Below are 6,708 nucleotides of genomic sequence, written 5' to 3'. Positions count from 1 at the left end.
ACATTACTACGTGATACAATCCAGAAACAGCCCAGGATCTAGCCATGAAGTATGAGAAGTATGCGAAAGTATGAGCCTGATGTGGGCAAATCCCAGGCCTAGCCTAGACCTAACATGCGTTGTCCTCAAAACTATTGATCGAAACCAGGTTTAATCGACTGTTTCAGTGTGGTACCACACTACTACGTGACCCAAGCCGGAAAAAACCCAGGATCTGTTCAAGGAGTATGTGAAGTGTGCGAAAGTATGAGTATGATGAGGGCAAATCCCAGACCTATCCCAGACCTAACATGCGTTATCCTCTAAAATATTTATCAAGACCAGGTTTAATTGATTGTTTCAGTGTGGTCCCACATTACTACGTGACACAATCCAGAAACAGCCCAGGATCTAGCCGTGAAGTATGAGAAATATGCGAAAGTATGAGCCTGATGAGGGCAAATCCTAGACCTAACCCAAACCTAACATGCGTTATCCTCTAAAATATTTATCAAGACCAGCTTTAATTGAATGTTTCAGTGTGGTACCACATTACTACGTGATCCAAACCAGTAAAAACCCAGGATCCGTTCAACAAGTATGTGAAGAATTCGAAGGTATGAGTGTTATGAGTGAAAACCCCCGGCCTAACCTAGACCTAACATGCGTTATCCTCAAAAATATTGATCGAAACCTGGTTTTATCGTCTGTTTCAGTGTGGTACCACATTACTATGTGATACAAACCAGAAAAAACTCAGGATCCGTTCAACAAGTATGTGGAGAATGCGAAAGTATGAGTCTGATGAGTGAAAATCCTCGGCCTAACCTATACCTAACATGCGTTATCCTCAAAAATATTGATCGAAACCAGGTTTAATCGACTGTTTCAGTGTGGCGCCACATTACTACGTGATCCAAACCAGAAAAAAACCCAGGACCTGTTCAACAAGTATTTGAAGTATGCGAAAGTATGAGTCTGATGAGGGCAAATCCCAGGCCTAAACTAGACCTAACATGCGTTATCCTCAAAAATATCGATCAAAACCTGGTTTAATCTACTGTTTCAGTGTGGTACCACATTACTATGTGATCCAAACCAGAAAATAACCCAGGATCTGTTCAACGAGTTTGTGAAGTGTGCGAAAGTATGAGTATGATGAGGGCAAATCCCAGACCTATCCCAGACCAAACATGCGTTATCCTCTAAAATATTTATCAAGACCAGGTTTAATTGATTGTTTCAGTGTGGTCCCACATTACTACGTGATCCAAACCAGAAAAAACCCAGGATCCGTCCTACAAGTATGTGAAGAATGCGAAAGTATGAGTCTGATGACTGAAAATCCCCGGCCTAACCTAGACCTAACATGCGTTATCCTCAAAAATATTGATCGAAGCCAGGTTTAATCGACTGTTTCAGTGTGGTACCACACTACTACGTGACCCAAACCGGAAAAAACCCAGGATCTGTTCAACAAGTATGTGAAAAACGCGAAAGTATGGGCCTGATGAGGGCAAATCCCAGACCTATCCCAGACCTAACTTGCGTTATCCTCAAAAATATTTATCAAGACCAGGTTTAATTCATTGTTTCAGTGTGGTCCCACATTACTACGTGATCCAAACCAGAAAAAACCCAGGATCCGTTCAACAAGTATGTGAAGAATGCGAAAGTATGAGTCTGATGAGTGAAAGTCCCAGGCCTAACCTAGACCAAACATGCGTTATCCTCAAAAATATTGATCGAAACCTGGTTTAATTGACTGTTTCAGTGTGGTACCACATTACTACGGGACCCAAACCAGAAAAAACCCAGGATCTGTTCAACAAGTATGTGAAGAATGCGAAGGTATGAGTCTGATGAGTGAAAATCCCAGACCTATCCCAGACCAAACTTGGGTTATCCTCTAAAATATTGATCCAAACCAGGTTTAATCGACTGTTTCAGTGTGGTACCACACTACTACGTGACCCAAACCGGAAAAAACCCAGGATCTGTTCAACAAGTATGTGAAAAACGCGAAAGTATGAGCCTGATGAGGGCAAATCCCAGACCTATCCCAGACCTAACATGCGTTATCCTCTAAAATATTTATCAAGACCAGGTTTAATTGATTGTTTCAGTGTGGTCCCACATTACTACGTGATCCAAACCAGAAAAAACCCAGGATCCGTCCAACAAGTATGTGAAGAATGCGAAAGTGTGAGTCTGATCAGTGAAAATCCCCGGCCTAACCTAGACCTAACATGCGTTATCCTCAAAAATATTGATCGAAACCAGGTTTAATCGACTGTTTCAGTGTGGTACCACACTACTACGTGACCCATACCGGAAAAAACCCAGGATCTGTTCAACAAGTATGTGAAGAATGCGAAGGTATGAGTATGATGAGGGCAAATCCCAGACCTATCCCAGACCTAACATGCGTTATCCTCTAAAATATTTATCAAGACCAGGTTTAATTGATTGTTTCAGTGTGGTCCCACATTACTACGTGATCCAAACCAGAAAAAACCCAGGATCCGTCCAACAAGTATGTGCAGAATGCGAAAGTATGAGTCTGATGAGTGAAAATCCCCGGCCTAACCTAGACCTAACATGCGTTATCCTCAAAAATATTGATCGAAACCAGGTTTAATCGACTGTTTCAGTGTGGTACCACATTACTACGTGATCCAAACCAGAAAAAAACCCAGGACCTGTTCAAGAAGTATTTGAAGTACGCGAAAGTATGAGTCTGATGAGGGCAAATCCCAGACCTATCCCAGACCTAACATGCGTTATCCTCTAAAATATTTATCAAGACCAGGTTTAATTGATTGTTTCAGTGTGGTCCCACATTACTACGTGATCCAAACCAGAAAAAACCCAGGATCCGTCCAACAAGTATGTGAAGAATGCGAAAGTATGAGTCTGATGAGTGAAAATCCCCGGCCTAACCTAGACCTAACATGCGTTATCCTCAAAAATATTGATCGAAACCAGGTTTAATCGACTGTTTCAGTGTGGTACCACATTACTACGTGATCCAAACCAGAAAAAAACCCAGGACCTGTTCAACAAGTATTTGAAGTATGCGAAAGTATGAGTCTGATGAGGGCAAATCCCAGGCCTAAACTAGACCTAACATGCGTTATCCTCAAAAATATTGATCAAAACCTGGTTTAATCGACTGTTTCAGTGTGGTACCACATTACTATGTCATCCAAACCAGAAAATAACCCAGGATCTGTTCAACGAGTTTGTGAAGTGTGCGAAAGTATGAGTATGGTGAGGGCAAATCCCAGACCTATCCCAGACCTAACATGCGTTATCCTCTAAAATATTTATCATGACTAGGTTTAATTGATTGTTTCAGTGTGGTCCCACATTACTACGTGATCCAAACCGGAAAAAACCCAGGATCCGTTTAACAAGTATGGGAAGAATGCGAAAGTATGAGACTGACGAGGGCAAATCCTAGACCTAACCCAGACCTAACATGCGTTACCCTCAAAAATATTGATCGAAACCTGGTTTAATCGACTGTTTCAGTGTGGTACCACATTACTACCGGTCCCAAACCAGAAAAAACCCAGGATCTGTTCAACAAGTATGTGAAGAATGCGAAAGTATGAGTCTGATGAGTGAAAATCCCAGACGTATCCCAGACCTAACTTGCGTTATCCTCTAAAATATTGATCGAAACCAGGTTTAATTGGCTGTTTCAGCGTGGTACCACATTACTACGTGATACAATCCAGAAACAGCCCAGGATCTAGCCATGAAGTATGAGAAATATGCGAAAGTATCAGCCTGATGAGGGCAAATCCTAGACCTAACCCAAACCTAACATGCGTTATCCTCTAAAATATTGATCCAAACCAGGTTTAATGGACTGCTTCAGTGTGGTACCTCTTTACTACGTGATCCAAAGCAGAAAAAAACCCAGGATCTGTTCAATAAGTATGTGAAGTATGCGAAAGTATGAGTCTGATCAGGGCAAATCCCAGGCCTAAACTAGACCTAACATGCGTTATCCTCAAAAATATTAATCGAAACCAGGTTTAATCGACTGTTTCAGTGTGGTACCACATTACTACGTGATCCAAACCAGAAAAAAACCCAGGATCAGTTCAACAAGTATGTGAAGTATGCGAAAGTATGAGTCTGATGAGGGCAAATCCCAGGCCTAAACTTGACATAACTTTCGTTATCCTCTAAAATATTGATCGAAACCAGGTTTAATTGACTGTTTTAGTGTGGTACCACTTTACTACGTGATCCAAAGCAGAAAAAACCCTCGATCAGGTCAACATGCATGTTAAAACTGCGAAAGTATGAGTCTGATGAAGGCAAATCCCAGACCTATCCCAGACCTAACATGCGTTATCCTCAAAAATATTAATCGAAACCAGGTTTAATCGACTGTTTCAGTGTGGTACCACATTACTACGTGATCCAAACCAGAAAAAAACCCTGGATCTTGTCAAGGAGTATGTGAAGTGAGCGAAAGTATGAGTCTGATGAGGGATAATCCGAGACCTATCCCAGACCTAACTTGCGTTATCCTCTAAAATAGTGATCGAAACCAGGTTTAACTGACTGTTTTAGTTGTGGTACCACTTTACTACGTGATCCAAAGCAGAAAAAACCCTCGATCAGGTCAACATGCATGTTAAAACTGTGAAAGTATGACCCTGATGAGGGCAAATCCCAGGCCTAACCTAAACCTAACACGCGTCATCTTCTAAAATATTGAGCGAAACCAGGTTTAATTGATTGTTTCAGTGTGGTACCACATTACTACGTGATGCAATCCAGAAATATCCCAGGATATAGCCATGAAGTATAAGAAATATGCGATAGTATGAGTCTGGTGGGGGCAAATCCCAGACCTATCCCAGACCAAACTTGCGTTATCCTCTAAAATATTGATCCAAACCAGGTTTAATGGACTGTTTCAGTGAGGTCCCACATTACTACGTGATCCAAACCAGAAAAAACCCAGGATCCGTTCAACACGTATGTGAAGAATACGAAAGTATGTGTCTGATGAGTGAAAATCCAGACCTAACCTAGACCTAACATGAATTATTCTCTAAAATATTTATCAAGACCAGGTTTCATTGATTGTTTCAGTGTGGTCCCACATTACTACGTGAAGCAAACCAGAAAAAACCCAGGATCCGTTCAACAAGTATGTGAAAAACGCGAAAGTATGAGCCTGATGAGGGCAAATCCCAGGCCTAACCTAGACCTAACATGCGTGGTCCTCTAAAATATTGATGGAAACCAGGTTTAATTGTCTGTTTCAGTGTTGTACTTCCTTACTACGTGATGCAATCCAGAAAAAGCCCAGGATCTATCCATCAAGTATGAGAAATATGCGAAAGAATGAGCCTGATGAGAGCAAATCCCAGACCTAACCTAGACCTAACATGGATTATTCTCTAAAATATTGATCAAAACCAGGTTTAATTGACTGTTTCAGTGTGGTACCACATTACTACGTGATCCAATCCAGAAATAGCCCAGGATCCAGCCATGAAGTGTGAGAAATATGCGAAAGTATGAGCCTGATGGGGGCAAATCCTAGACCTAACCCTAACCTAACATGCGTTATCCTCTAAAATATTTATCAAGACCAGGTTTAATTGAATGTTTCAGTGTGGTACCACACTACTACGTGAACCAAACTAGAAAAAACCCAGGAGCCGTTCAACAACTATGTGAAGAATGCGAAAGTGTGAGTCTGATGAGTGAATATCCCCGGCCTAACCTAGACCTAACATGCGTTATCCCCAAAAATATTGATCGAAACCAGGTTTAATCGACTGTTTCAGTGTGGTACCACATTACTACGTGATCCAAACCAGAAAAAACCCCAGGATCTTTTCAACAAGTATGTGAAGAATGCGAAAGTATGAGTCTGATGAGGGCAAATCCCAGACCTAAACTAGACATAACTTTCGTTATCCTCTAAAATATTGATCGAAACCAGGTTTAATTGACTGTTTTAGTGTGGTACCACTTTTCTACGTGATCCAAAGCAGAGAAAACCCTCGATCAGGTCAACATGCATGTTAAAACTGCGAAAGTATGAGCCTGATGTGGGCAAATCCCAGACCTATCCCAGACCTAACTTGCGTTATCCTCTAAAATAGTGATCGAAACCAGGTTTGATTGACTGTTTCAGCGTGGTACCACATTACTACGTGATACAATCCAGAAACAGCCCAGGATCTAGCCATGAAGTATGAGAAATATGCGAAAGTATCAGCCTGATGAGGGCAAATCCCAGACCTATCCCAGACCTAACATGCGTTATCCTCAAAACTATTGATCGAAACCGGGTTTAATCGACTGTTTCAGTGTGGTACCACACTACTACGTGACCCAAGCCGGAAAAAACCCAGGATCTGTTCAACAAGTATGTGAAAAACGCGAAAGTATGAGCCTGATGAGGGCAAATCCCAGACCTATCCCAGACCTAACTTGCGTTATCCTCTAAAATATTGAACGAAACCAGGTTTAATTGACTGTTTCAGCGTGGTACCACATTACTACGTGATACAATCCAGAAACAGCCCAGGATCTAGCCATGAAGTATGAGAAATATGCGAAAGTATCAGCCTGATGAGGGCAAATCCTAGACCTAACCCAAACCTAACATGCGTTATCCTCTAAAATATTGATCCAAACCAGGTTTAATGGACTGCTTCAGTGTGGTACCTCTTTACTACG

Source organism: Colletes latitarsis, unplaced genomic scaffold, assembly GCF_051014445.1.
Source record: "Colletes latitarsis isolate SP2378_abdomen unplaced genomic scaffold, iyColLati1 scaffold0018, whole genome shotgun sequence".
In the NCBI taxonomy this organism is placed as follows: Eukaryota; Metazoa; Arthropoda; class Insecta; order Hymenoptera; family Colletidae; genus Colletes; species Colletes latitarsis.
This window is presented reverse-complemented; position numbering follows the sequence as displayed.